This window comes from Camelus ferus, chromosome 16, assembly GCF_009834535.1.
Source record: "Camelus ferus isolate YT-003-E chromosome 16, BCGSAC_Cfer_1.0, whole genome shotgun sequence".
Classification (NCBI taxonomy): Eukaryota; Metazoa; Chordata; class Mammalia; order Artiodactyla; family Camelidae; genus Camelus; species Camelus ferus.
Genome location: NC_045711.1, coordinates 19,613,407 through 19,627,869, shown reverse-complemented (window position 1 = coordinate 19,627,869; position 14,463 = coordinate 19,613,407). Strand labels below are relative to the sequence as shown.

Here is a 14,463-nt window from a genome sequence, read left to right as displayed (position 1 = left end):
CCAAATGTGTAAACACAAAGGAATGGAATTCCACCTTAAAAACTGAGGAAATTCTGACACCTGCTGCCGCATATATGAACCTTGAGGCCATTATGACAAGTGAAATAATTCTGCCACAAAAGGACAAAGATGGTATGGTTCCACTTCTGTGAGGTATCCAGAGAAGTGACACTCAAAGACAGAGCGCAGAATGCGGCTGCTAGGGGCTGAGGGAATTAGTCACTGGTGAAAACTGAGAAGTTCTAGAGATTGCAGATGGAGAGGCTATTTGCACAACACTGTGATTGTAGTTAAGGCCATACAACTTAACGTGTACTTAAAACAGTTCAAATGGCAAATGCTATGTTATGTATATTTAATCACAATGAAAAAAATTAATGAAGTACTTATACCTGGTACAACACAGATGAAAACTGAAAAAGCCTAAGGAAAAGAAGCCACACAGAAAAGGCCACCCAGATCAGACTCTCCTGTGTGCTTTAAATTAAATCAAGTTTGTGAAATGATAGGAAGTATCAGTAGTGGTTCCAGAAAAAGAAAACTGGATCAAAATGTGAAAAGACATTTCCCTAGAGCTGGGGCGGATGGTGAAATCTGCAGTGGGCCTGTGGACTGGATTACAATGTGGAAACTGCAATCATCTCCTCATTTGGAGGCTGTGTGAGGATTCCCTGGGAGAGGTCAGCTGGTTTGGGTGAAAAAAACGTGCTGGAGTATTTTGTGTGAAGTGGTAAATGGGGTAGAGCAAAGACAGCAGGGAATCTGGCTGTAGAGACAGACAGCACCTTGTCTGCTACTGCAAGTTTTCTGTGTGTTTGCAATTCCCGGAAAGTAAATTACCTTCCAAAACGCCATGTCAAGACCAGAAAGGCAGAGCCCACATCACACTTCCTCACAGGCCAGGCCCCCCCAGATCCAGTTCACACACAGAGTGAGCCTCATCGCCCCCGGAGGGGTCCACGTGTAATTTACAGACACAGCAGAAGGTCACATTAGGAGCCACTGTCTCCACGTTGTGCATGACCTGGATGTGGTTGACACAGTGCTATTTTTGAATTCCAAATTTCCACATCATTCCACCAAAAATGATTAGAAATAATAAGTGAACTCAGTAAAGTTAAAAAATCGATACACAGAAATCAGCTGCATTTCTGAACACTGACAATGAACCATCAGAAAGAGTAAGAAAACAGTCCTATTTACAATTGCATCAAACAGAGCAAAATACTTACGAATGAATTTAACCAGACGTGGAAGCCCTGCGCACTGAAAACTTAAGACATTCACAAAGAAATTGAAGACGACTCATACAAATGCAAGGGTATCCTGTGCTCATGGATGCGGAACTGTCCCTTGTACCCAAAGCCACGCACACAGGGATGCGCCCCTACCAAAATCCCACGGGCATCTTTCCCAGCCAGAGAACTCACCCTGCTGTCTGCGTGGAACCACGACGGGCCGCGAACAGCCAAAGTGACCCTGCGAAAGGAGAGCAGGCTGGAGGCACCTCCCTCCCCAGCTTCGCTCTAAGCGCGAAGCTGCAGCCGCCGAAACTGGGGAATCAGCACAGACACAGGCGCCGGACGGCGGGACAGGACACAGACCCGCCTGGACCGGGTCGGCTAAGATGTGACAAGCGGGGCTCAGGCACGCCGGGGGGAGGACGGTCCCCACCGCAAGCCGCGCTGCGCTGGGAGAGCTGGACTGACTGGAAAAAGCCGGTTTTCCACACCAAGACCCTCCTGGGTCCCCTGAAGACGGACCCCCACCCCGACCCCGCAGCCACCCCACAGGCAGCGTCTCCTCACGTCTCCTCACCTGTTCCCCCAGCGGCGCCTCCCGGGCCGGTCCTGGGAGAGCCCAGCTCCAGTCAGCGTGGACGCTGCCCCGTGCGGTCCTGAAGCTGCAGCCCGCGCGGTAAATGAGGAGACAAACTCCCTTCAGCGGCGCGCAGAGCCAAGTCCCCGAGGGATGCGCATGCGCATGGGTCAGAGACGCGGCTCAGCGCCCCCTGTGGTCGGTGCGGGACGCGCAGGCGGAGCTCACAGTCCAGGGGAGGCAGCGCCCCCTGCTGGCAGACCTGCCGACTCCATTAAACCATGGAAATTCAAACTGCAATGGAGCCACATGCCCCACAACTTCTCCAAAATTGCTAGGGAACAGTTAATTGGAGACCGAATGGCATGAAATGAATGTAGACGCAAATTTTACAACTTACACCAAATTACTCAAAATAATAGACGAAGACACAGAAGAAAATCCACATGACCTTGGGTTTGGTCTGGTAGATAATGGAGCCTTGAGTTTTAACACACAATGCAAAAAGGCAATTCAGAAAGAAAAACAGGTGATATCACGGACTTTATAAAATTCCAGATTTCTGCTTCCTTTCTGAATAAGGACAGACCTTATTCAGAAAATCAAAAGAGAAGTCACACACTGGGAGAAAAATATTTGCAAACACACATCTATTAAAGGATTTGTTCCAAAATAAACAAAGACACAACCCCATTAAAATTAGGTAAGGAACTGAACAGGCACCTGGCCAAAGAAGATATACAGATAGTATACAAAAATATGCTCAACATCGTAGCCCATTAGAGAACTACAAATTATTACAGCAATGAGATAACACTGCACACTTATTGGAACTGTTGACTGAAATAAATGCATAGCCTAAAAGTTGAGAGTTATGTTTTATTTGGCGGGAGGACTCGAGCAGGGATGACAGCCTCTCAGGTCACTCTGAGGGACTGCTCCGAAGAGGCAGGGGAGGAGCTAGGATATACAGGAGCTTTACAACAAAGACCAGGTAGTTGCAACAATAAAAGATTACATGTTATCTAAAGAAAACCGGGCATCTCAAGTTAAAGAAGTTAGTGCTTTTCTATACATGGGAGGAAGCAAACATCTGGGCTCATTGAATTCATTCCTTTGACAAGCATCTAGCTGTCTAGGGCCAGTGTCCTGTCCTTTATCATTCTGAGTCCCCTCAGGGTGCACCATTGTGAGTGGTTACAGAGGCTGGGCTGCGGGCTTGTCTTCACTGGGGGGTGGCGGCAGCCGCTGATGACTCGCTGGTTTCAGTATTCTTTGTTTACTGATATGGTTTGCAGTATTTCTCGTTCACAGAACTGTACCCCAAACTGGGTTCGCCTGTTGATGGGTGTCTACAAAACCAAGCCAAAGATCAGGAGAAGGAAGAATGTATCACTTGTTGCAAGTAAGGAGAACACCCAGGATCTTTCCCAAAGCAGTGTCTCTCTGAACTGCAAATCTGGGGAAGTTTTAAGTTAATGGCATATACATGAAGGGGCTTGGGCTGTCCAAGCTTTCGTTGCCTGAAGTCACGAGGGTCAGAAAAGGGCAACATCGCCATCCTTCAAGTTCCCATTGATCTGACGGTTGAGGCATCAGGCTAATCTTTTCGCTGAAAGGGCACTGCGAGTCTCTACAACTGACATCTTTGCCGTTGTTACTTCTCTTGCCTGAAAAGAGCCATTTGTTTCCACATTCTTTCGTTCTCTTAATTAACTACTGAGACCTGTTCAAGGGCAAGCACTGTGGCCATGCTTGGATCACAAAATGGCTTCTCTTCTGTCAAGAAAGCCGTAGCTGGTTTTCTTTCTCCACAAACCCCACCTGCTTACAAAACTCCCCTCTTGAGATATTTCACTCCTCAGTCTTGAGGGATGCAGGGCTGATGGTCAGTCTTCTCTGTTTCCTTTGAAGGCTGGGCACTGGGGTCTCCCCAGTCACAGGAGTGAAATTCTCTTGCTGCTAGAGTGAGATAAGCTTTGGTGTCACCACAGCAGCGTCTGAACCTCACTTGCACAGCGTTATTCTGGCAGGTGTCGGAGAGGCAAAGAGGGAGAAACAATTCACAGCAACTTCACAACATCATCAGCAGAGGCTTGAGCCAAGAGCCCCCTAAATCAAACCGTTTTCCCAATATTTCCCCTAAACCTAAACTAGGAAGGGGATCATTCAGACAGGAGATCTGATTTTTCGTATGTGTCATGAGGTGAGTCATTAGGAGACCATCAATGAGGTATATAAACCAGCATTCGGTACGTATTACAGCATAAGTTCCTCTGTGAGAGGCTGTGAAACTATCAAGGGCCACATAGTTCTGTAGGACCACTTTTATCCCTCTTAGAAACTCCTGAGTTCGGTAGACCGATAGTCTGGTTACTACCATCTTAAGGCTTTCTGGACAAAGTTTGTTAAGGCCTCTGTGTGGGTGATGAGGTCTTCTGTTTTTAATTCTAAATGCTTTCCTCTCCTCAGCGGCCAAAGCAAGTGTTCAGTGCATTGTCAATAGGCCACAATACAAGTTTCTCTGATCAGAAAAGTTTAACCATGTATATGCCAGAACCACATGTAAGATTTCCCATACCTCAATATGAAGATTTTTCCATCATTTCCCCTCTTGATTGAAAATCTTTTAATAGACTGAAATATTTGTCCTTCAATGCCAGGGTTGGTTTGATGTCAGCTTACTGTTTTGATTAATATAGACTTGTCTTTAGAGTCACCAGTGCTAAGTATAATACTTGTTGTACCTTGGTTTAGTAGAAATCAAATAAGACCTTGAAGGTACTCTCCCCACTCAGACCAGGTACCCAGTACTTTCCCACTCCAAGCCCACCCCTCACGCCCACCCTCCTCCTTGGGTCCACGGAACTGCCACACCCTTTTGTCAGGGCTCCCCCAGCAGTGAGACTGACCCCACGTTGGCACTGCTACTCCTGGTTCTCAACAGGTGCCTTCTCCAGCTTTAGATTCTTGCATAGTTCATTGTAGTGAGTGATTCAAGCTTAATGCTTTCATTTCAGGCTGTGGCTTCCATGGGTTACTCAACTCCTGACAGCGCAGCGCTCTCCCTGACTTCCCAGACTTGCCCTCTGCCTCTGGCCAGAGAAAGCTGTCTGTTTGTAAGGGCTCACATGATTAGATTAGGCCCACCCGGATCTCATCCCTCCCAAGGTCACTGATTAGTAGCTTTAATTACATCTGCAAAATCGCTTTGCTCTGAAAAATAACACAATCACTGGAGTAGCACCAGGGGCAGCAGCATGGGAGGCAAACTTCCGCCTGCAGCCAGCTGTCCATGGAGGTGGCTCTGTGTGGGCTGCCGAGCCTCCAGCAGGCTCCTTACCCTGAGCCCCAGACCTCACACTACCTGGGGACACCCTTGTTCATAGCATGACCATGACGAGCAGAATAAATGAGCAAGGATTTTGAGCAGTGTTGGACTTGTGGCCTGGCCAGTGGCCTCGCTGCAGGGGCCACGCGACTGGGGAGCAGCCTGTGCAGTAGCGCCCGTGAGAGCCCTGTCCCCCCCCCAAGTGTCAGGATGGCCACTAAATCGAGTGGTTACTGCCTGAAACACAGCAGCGCTAGATCATTTGAGGGCCATAATTGTATACAGTTCTACCAAGTGCTTCTCTGCACAGATGGACATGTTCATATCCTGTGTGTCCTGCATAGCTGTCCTGTTCAGTTCGCATAGACTGACCTCATGATGTACATCGGAGGTGCCAGTTTGACACCCTTCCTGTTAGGATCATTTACTTTCAAACCACGTGTGGATGATCATGCCAACGAATGTCTTCCTGCTCAGGTGAGAATCTTTCTCTAGAGGCAGGGGTGGCATGAAGGAAAATGTACTAGTCAAATCCAAACACATTGTGACATTAACACGTGCCGCCAAGTGGCGCCTCAAAAAGACAACACTAACTTGTACTCAAAGTAGTGTGAAGTGTATACACTTTCACAGAGCCTGACACTCCTGGGTACTGTCAGTCTTCCCAGTTGTCGCCCACCAGACAGTAACAGGAACATCCAGTGTCTTTAGTTTACCTCTTCCAGGTTGTAACGGTTTCATCATTGTCCAGCAGGAAAACGGAAGCCACAGCAGTGAGTCGAACAGAGACCAATGCAGGGAACCTGGAGGCCTGGGAAGCACGCAGGGAGACCTGAGACGGGACAGAGACAGAGGACGCTGGGAGCTGGCACCGCCCGCCAGGCTGCAGTAGCAAAGGACAGAGCTCGGGGCCCGCAGAGCCCACGCCCCTGGCGAAGGGTCACAGGGCCACGGGAGGCGGGCCCCAGGGAGGGGGCATCACCTGGCTGCGCTGGTACCTCTGGGTCTGGGCAGGCAGAGGACTACCCAGAGCTGGGGCCTTGGAGGTGAAGATCCTGCCCCGACAACAGGTGGAAATGCAAAGTTTCTAGAAGAAAACACAGGCGTGTGTCTTCTTCGTGTTAGAGCATTTATGAATTTGGTATCAGAAAAGCTTTCTCAAATGGGACCCCAAAAATACAATAACCATAAGTAAAAGATTGTTAAATTGGGCTTTGTTAAGGTTAAGAACCTTACGTAAAAACGACAGCCAAAAAATGGATTTATTTGCAATGCATTTATCCCGTGGAGGATTCACACCCAGAGCATATAAAGAACTGCTACAAACCAAGCTTTTTAAAAACAGAGCCCAATTAAAAACAATCCGAAGTTAGAACAGGCCTTTCGAAAAAGAAGATATCCAATGGCTAGGAGGCCTTGGAAAACCAGTTCTACATCATTGCCGTTCAGGAAATGCAAATCAAGATGAATGTCATACACAGCACACACATCAGAATGGCTAAAATTAAAAAGACTAAATAAAAATATTTTTAAAACTGGGAAGACAAGTGTTGCTGATGGGAGCGTAAATTAGCACAACTCTGGAATACTGTTTGGCAATATCCACGCAGCTGAACGCACAACTCCCCCCCACTAACACAGCCTGACAGAGATTATTGCTCATGTCCATGAAAAGACATGCAAGTAGGCAACAGCTAGGAAAATCAGTCAGTCAGAAGTGAGAAATGTCACATCAGTCGTAGAGCAGATACGTATGCTCTGATACAGACAACGGTAGTGCAACGGCAAAAGGAACTATCACTACAAGATACAACACGGGTGCATTTCATAGACACAACCCTGGGCAGAAAGCTAGATATAAAGATGTACCTAGAGTGTGTTTGCACCGACTGGAGGCTCAGAAACTGGAAACCCGTGGAGAATACAAGTGTGGCTGGCTCTGGGACAGGGGGACCGTTGAGAGCGCGCCAGGGGGCTTCCTTTCACCCTAAAGACCACACATCTGCACGTGGTTCTGGCTTGAGTCCTGTTTCTTCCCGACGCACCATGTCCATCAAGATTCCAGCACAACAGCAAATGACATCGGTGGAAACAGACTTTATTGCCCCTAAGCTAATTTCACTGGGAATACTTCTGTTGTATTTTCCCTGTTTAAAGAGAAACTTGTTTGATCTCTTGCACAGGGGTCAGCCTATCTTAACCCAAAGTTGTAAAATGTAAGGATATATTTAAAATAGTCTCAAATTACATTTGAGATGATGGGGTTTTCTGCCTGCAAATACTGACGAATACATGTCAGACTGTTGCCAGCAGCTGGATGAAGAGGCCACCTTACTGGGCACTGTCCATTGTTGTAACTAGTTTACATACACTTTGACTACTTATCTTCCAAAAGTCCTTCTTTTTGAACAGCAAATGTATTTCTGTGAATGCAGAATTTAATAAATAATGCAATACAAAGGAAAAAGAATAAGCTTACAGGTGGTAATCTCAGTAAGATATTCATTCTACATTGTTATTTATACTATCCAATATAACCCCACTGGACCATCTGTAAAGTTATTTTGAGTGTACTTCTGTTGGTTTTCCCCGTGGTTTGAGTGACAGCTCTGATACCTCATTGCTGAGAAAGGTCAGAAAGTCTGAGCGCTGTAAACACTGAGGACTTGGCAGGCTCATTAAGGGTGGATGGACCCATGCAGATCCTGGGGTTTTGCTACTGAACGAAACGCACAGGAACTGAGGCACAAGAGCGCCTTGAGTCCTTCTCCACCGCCCGCAGACCAAGCTACCTGGTCTAGAGACAAACGTCTTCCTGCCCTCTGCGGGCTCCAGGGGGAATCCCCAAGGAGATGTGGTCCAGGGAAAAGCCTTCGGGGTAGAATTTTTATAAGCATTTCCTCTTAAACACAAAACAAGCAAAAATAAAATGAAAATATGAAACTCTTGATGAACACTCTTTCATCAAACCTGCAACATTTCACCCGGAATGTAAGGTTCACAATGGACAGTGAGCACGTATCAGCTCCTTTTGTGGGAGCGGCTTCCACGCCATCTGCCCGCGGAGAGCTCACCTGCCGAGGCTCAAAGGCAGAGAAAACGCTGTCTGTCCATCTCTGTCCCGCGGGCTGCGCATCTCTCTCTGTGTCTGTCTGTCTGTACAACTCCGCGTGCAGGCGCATTTTTGCGTGTCTGCCTCACTTGTCTGTTGGTCCATATGTGTCTGTCATATTCCTGCCTGTCTTTCTCCAAGTGTTGTCCATCTGTCTGTCTGGCTGGCTCTTTGTTAGTGTATCTGTTAACGTGTCCGTCTTCCTGATTTTATCTCTTTGTCCATCAAATCACTTTCACTCTGTCACTTTTTCCATGTGTCTGTCCTGCTGTCTTTCTGTCTGTCTACCTATATTTTCTCTCTGTGTATCTGAGTGTGTACATTAACACACACACATATAATCTGTCTGCCAGTCTCTTTTTGCGTCTGTCTGTCTTTTGTGCATAATGTATATGTGTCTCTCCGGCTGTCTCTGTTCACATAGCACTTTGTTAAACGTGTTTGTGAGGAAACGTGTGTTGTGTTTACTGATGTCAGTGTGTGCGTGTGTCTGCTGTATTCAGTGATGAGTGTGAGACACTGTGCAGAGGTCTGTGTGTGAGCGCCTCGCCCAGCTGTGCCCTACATGTGATAGCACCTAAAAGTCACGTTCCTTTTGACCCTCAAGTCCAAGGAGGCCCCTGAACTATCTGCCACCAGCACCCCGCTGCACAGACAGACCACTGAGGCTGGACCAGGGCTTTGGCCCCATGCTGCCTTCCTGCTCAGGTCCAGGACCCTGTGGGTGTGGCTGGCCCGTGCACCAGGGATGGGGGTGGAGGGAGGAGGATTGAGGCTAAGGAGGCCCCACCTTGCCTGGGCAGCCTCTGCATGGGATCCAGCTGATCTGCCCAGGATTGTTTCGCTTTACCCCATGTTCCCTGTGAGGTTACTGTTAATCCTCTCTCCTTCCCATTGCAAAAGAGTCCTGGCCTGAGCAATAATTACATGGTCACCCTCGGCTTTCAGTCCCTATCAGAGTGTCCCAGGGGGCCCTGGGGGAGGAGCTGGAGGGAAGCCCAGCCCCTCAGCCTCTCTTCCCAGAAGCCAAGATGCCCTGGAGGTCCCTAGGCAGACCTGGGACCCATGTTGCCCCTGAAGCATCACCTTGGGGCTGAGGGAGGAAACCCAGGCAGCGCCACCTCTCCTAACTTGGGGTGTCACCAGGTGCCCAGTCCCTTCTCAACACCCCTCCATACTAGAGCCTCCTGACTTCTCGTCCACACCCCAGGGACTCCCTGGTCTCAACCTTCAGACCTGACCTCTCCTCTGAAACCAGGACATATAGACGTCTCTTCATACAAATTTTGTTGGCATCTGTTTTTTCTTCCTCCTTTAAAAAAAAAAAAAAATTAAGGTATAATTGACTCACATTCATCCTTCATTGTGTGGCATCCTGAGTCTTGACAAAATGCACGTATCTATGTGAGCATTGTTATAGCCAGGACACAGGGCATTCTCATTACCCTCCTGCCCTACAGCTTCAGCTTCTCCAGAAGGCCATGCCTTTGGGATGCCATCCCATACCACCTGCCCATATCCATTCCTTCTCATCATTCGGAGGACACTGTCACGGGGACAGCCACAGTCTGGTCACCCCTACCAGGTGAGGATCATCCGAGCCTCCTCCTGCAATAAACATGCACGTAGGGGTGTTTGTGTGAAAATCAGTTCTCATTTTTCTCGAGTGGCACGTAGGAGTGGAATGGCTGATCTAACAGTAAATGCATGTCCAACTGTGCAAGAACGGACATCCTAACACACAGCGGTGGCTTTGCTGGCATCTTAACATACCCCGGGATGCCATCTCTCTGGCCCAAGTCTGGTCCTCTGCTGGTCCTCCCAGTCTACCTGGTGGCTCCTCCCAGAATCAGCAGTGTCAGCAGGACTTCTCAGTGTTCCCTGGGGCCCCTCAGCCAGGCTGCACACGCAGCCTCATAATCCTGGCCCAACCTCCCACCAAACTGCCTGGACTGAGTGCCTCCTCTCCTCAGCCCCCACCCTGGCTGCACTGTGCCACTTCCTATAGGGCAGCCAGAATGGTCCTCTCAGGAAGTCAACCATTCCATGGCGTTTTTTTTTGGGGGGGGGGTGTTGTTTTTTTTTAAGCTCCCACCACTCCTGGAGTCAGCAGACCAGACCCCAACCCATTCCTCTTCCCATTCGGACTCTGTCCCTAGCTCTAACTGGTCCAGCTACCCAGGCCCTCCTTCTATTCCTCCAGCCCATGGAATGCCAGCCCAGGGCTGCCTCCCCCAGTGCTCGTCCCCAGATAACTGTGATGCAAGAGGAGAGCTCACACGTACCTGGCCCATCACCCCCCATCTGTTGCCCATTTCTTACTCATTTAATCCTCACACATGGCTTTGTGATTATAGTCCCATTTTACAGAGGAGAAAACGGAGGCACAAAGCAGTTAGCTCCCTGGGCCAGGGCACAGAATTAGCGGGAGTTGCTCTTCAGAGCCCATTGTCACTCTCTGGGTCCCCCCACCAAGGGCTGACCTTGTTCTCTGGCACCCACCTGGTTGGTAGCATCTGTGGTGTTTATCACTCTGGGCCAGGCACAGAGAAAGTGCCCAACTGCTGAATGAAAGAAGCCATGCCTCACTGTCCCTGCCTCTGAGCAGGTGCTGGGAGAGGTCACAGCTGCCTGGACTTTCCTGGTGCTCCATGGGGGCCACCTGGCTGGGACGGACACTGTCTCTGAGGTTCAGTAGGAAGTTCAAGAAATGACCTGGCTTAGCACAGCCCCTGTGGCTGGAACTCCAAGGCTGGGGCCTCATGATCACTTGGGGCACTTGTCCCAGGGCAGGAATCCAGGGGCCTCCTTGGGAGGAGCTGGGTTCACTGACCCCCACAAACAAGGCTGTTTAGCAGAGGTCATTAATGCACATTTAACTGCCTGCTGGTCTGGCCCCAGTGGCTGAGCCCAGCTGTTCTTCTAAGGGGGCAGGGAAAGTGGGGGCTGGTTCCGAGGGGCTGAGTTGGGAGTTGGGGCGGCTGTTGGTGCTAAGGAATTCCTGGGAGGGCCGGAGCCCATGCATGCCTTGTCAGCATCTCTGAATACTGAGGGCCTTGAATGTCACATGACCTTGTCCGCCACCATACCTGGGCCCCTCTCAGCTCACTGAGTGCTCCAGCACAGGCCAGGCCCTTCCCAGTTCACCCCTCCTGTCTCCAGCCCACTGACCTCCTCTCCCCTCTCTGCCTGTCCCTCAAAGGCTAGAAGGAAAGACAATGTGGCCTTGGGCAAGTCCTTCACCTCCTAATTCAGCTGTGAAACCCACTCTTTGCTGCACAGGATACCCAAAACCTTGCCCTGTCAGGCCCTCCCTCCAGATCCAGGTGTTGCCTGTTCTCTGAACCCAAATCCACCAAGTTGTACCCCTAACACACAGCTACTGGCCACTTGCTCCCCTGTCCTGATTTCTATCATCACAGTTGACATCTGGTCTAGAACTTGAACTTGTTCCCATCTGTGACTCCCTTCATGTGGCTGCAGCTTCAGGGTCTGTTCTTTTGTACTGCTGTGTAATACCACGTACACTGCTGTGTGTGTGCGCATTGTTGCGTGTATGTGCATGTGTATGTGCAGGTTTTGTGTGTGTTACTATGAAGCTGTAACACCCTTTCAACAATTTTCCAAAAAGAGTTGCTGGGTCTCAGAAGCAGCTCCCGCCCGTGGGCCACCGCTGCTCAGTGCATGTTTCACCTGTGCCCACTGAGCCCATGAGCAAGCAGCTCCTTTCTGGAGCCCTGAGGCAGTGAGGAGAGGCAAGAGGCCTCAGAGTGTGCCACTGCTGTTCATGGTGGCGTAGGTTGTGAATGGCACCTTGAGGTTGTGCAGTACACAACCTGTGCGGCTGCACTGCTCCAGAGCCTGGCCTGGGGGCCCTGCCCTGGCCCAGAGCTGTGGTCTCAGAGCTCCAGCCCACCTTCAGTGCTTAGCTCCACTAGGGAGTAAGAACAGTCCCTCAGCACTGATCAGAGCAATAATCCAGGAAGGAAAGGGACGAGACTTTCAGCATGTGCACCTGCGTAGCCTAGCCAAACACTGCATCAGGAGGGGCTGCAGCTGGCAGAGTCACTCAGGAAGGACGGAACCAGGATCCCGGCCACTGGTTTGCTCCTTCTGGGTGTGCCAAACTCTCTGCCTGCTGGAGCAGCCTCCATGCAGTGCCCCAATGGACCCATCAGGGTCAGGGAGCCCAGGCCACCCAGATCCAAAGCCCAGGGGACTCTGAAGATTTCCTCAGGAGGACCAGGATGAGGAGGGCATGGGGCCCAGAGAGAAGATGACAGTGGCCTGGGCCAGGTGGTGGCAGTGGGTGGAGAAATGTATTGGGGCTCAAAACAAATTTTAGAGATTTAAAAGGTCACAGCATTGCACTAGAGCAGGCAGGGGTGGGCGGAGGAGAGAAAGGGGGCATCCAGAATGAGGTGCAGAGACCCGAGCAGTGAGATCTGTCCTTCCTTCTTTTCCTTGAGCCCCAGTTTCCTTATCAGCAAAGTGCTGCTGAGACGCTAAGTTCTAACTTGTCACTGAGTTCTCCCATGCCTGGAGGAGAAAGTCAAAGGAAGAGTAACATTTTGTGCCGTGTGAGAAATACGTGAAGTTCAGATGTCAGTATCCATAAACAAGGTTTCATTTGAACACAGTAACTAATAACTAGTGGGTTTGCTTTAATGCTACAACAGAGCCACACAGAGACCTCACGGGTCTGCAATATTTACTATCAGGCCTCTGCAGACAAAGTTCATCTGCCCTGACTCATAGCAGCAAGCCTGTCTTCAAACCACTGGACCTGGAGGGCCAGGACCTGGGCCCACACGCCTGCAAGGGCTCATGGGTGAAACCCAGGGGCATGTGCACTTGCACGAGGAACATTTATAGCTCCATGCTCGTCACCACAAGTGGACGTTTACTGATCTCCTCCTTTATGGATGGACGTGATTCTGCAGCCTGCGGAGTGGTGGTGGGGGGCGGTTCTTTGCCCACAGCTTTCTGGGAACTGCTCACCACCAGGAAGCTGGCATCAGTGATTAGTGAGGAAACATGGTTATTAATACCCCACAAACTTATTTGTCTGTATTTTGATAACTGCTTTTCATGAAGTTGGATTTCCCTTGCAACCATATGTATTTTACTTTGTGCAGCTCAGAATGTTCACCTGAGAAGGAGACCATAACACAGAGAACTGCAGCGGCCTCCGGGCAGTGGCTCTCTGACACAAGGCTGGGGTTTGCCCCTGCAGCCCCCTCCCCAGCACCTTGCAGCATGGACTGACAGAGGAGGCCTCCTGGACCCCAAGGAGTCCCACCCAACCCCAAGGCAAGGCCCCAGGTTCCCCCCGAGGGCAAGTCAAAAACAACTCTACTGACCTCTTACTTCCCATGGTTCTTTTATATCTCTGGGGGCACCTGCTGGGAGCCAGGCACTTGCTGTTCTGGGCAAGAGTCCTGCTCTGGAGAGGCTGACGTGCCAGGAGGGCGACGCAGTGAGGCTGCCACGGAGGCCTGAGGGAGCTGACTGCCGGGAAAGGAAACCGGGCCTGCGTGGGGTCCACAAGTTCTATGTGGGGTCCACAGGCCCTGCGAGGGGTCCACAGGCCCTGGTTGGGGTCCACGAGCCCTGGGTGGGGTTTACAGACCCTGGGTGGGGTCCACGGGCTCTGTGGGGTCTTCCCCTCCCCAGCCAGGCTGCTGCCTCCTTCTGCTCCCTCATGTGCTCTCCGACTCCAGGGCCTTTGCATGCTGCCCTCTCTCCGGGAAGCTCCTCCCCACATATCTGGCAAACACCTACTCCCCCTCCAGATCTCAGAGGAAATACCACTTCCTTGGAAGACCCACCTTGGTCCCCCCACAGGGCGTCCCTTGCTTTGCTGCATGGCACCCTGTGTTCCTTTCACTCAGGGATCAAGCCGTATTGTCACTGCTGGTGCGGTGGGCGTGGCTCATGCCCCACCTGGACCCCAGCTGCTGTGTCAGTTGTTCAAGGTTCCCAGCTGCCCCTTCTCTGAGCACCATTCTGGGCCAATAGGAGCCAGCTGGGCCTGAACTGGCTGAGAGGCAGCACCTCAGGCTCGGCAGGAACTGACTGCTGAGGGCACAAAAGCCCAGCCCCGCCCTCGGGTTGGGCAGCTCCTGGCCCTTCAGGCTCCTGGGCCCAGGCCAGCCCGCAGGACCCACCTGCCTTTCAGCTCTTCTCCTGCTTCCCTCCC

The 14,463-nt window shown here is 50.7% G+C and overlaps 1 long non-coding RNA gene across 2 annotated transcripts; it reads right to left on the bottom strand.

Annotated features, from left to right (window-relative positions):
• Positions 1 to 3,028: 3,028 nt before the first annotated feature.
• LOC116669352 lies at positions 3,029 to 13,556 on the bottom strand. 2 transcript variants are annotated; one of them, XR_004326749.1, is made up of 3 exons: positions 7,019 to 13,556; positions 5,866 to 6,236; positions 3,029 to 3,844 (listed from the first exon to the last, which is right to left on the bottom strand). It is a non-coding gene; the product is annotated as an uncharacterized LOC116669352 (long non-coding RNA). The 2 variants fall into 2 exon arrangements; XR_004326748.1 differs by having other exon boundaries at positions 5,866 to 7,296; positions 7,398 to 13,556.
• Positions 13,557 to 14,463: the final 907 nt, after the last annotated feature.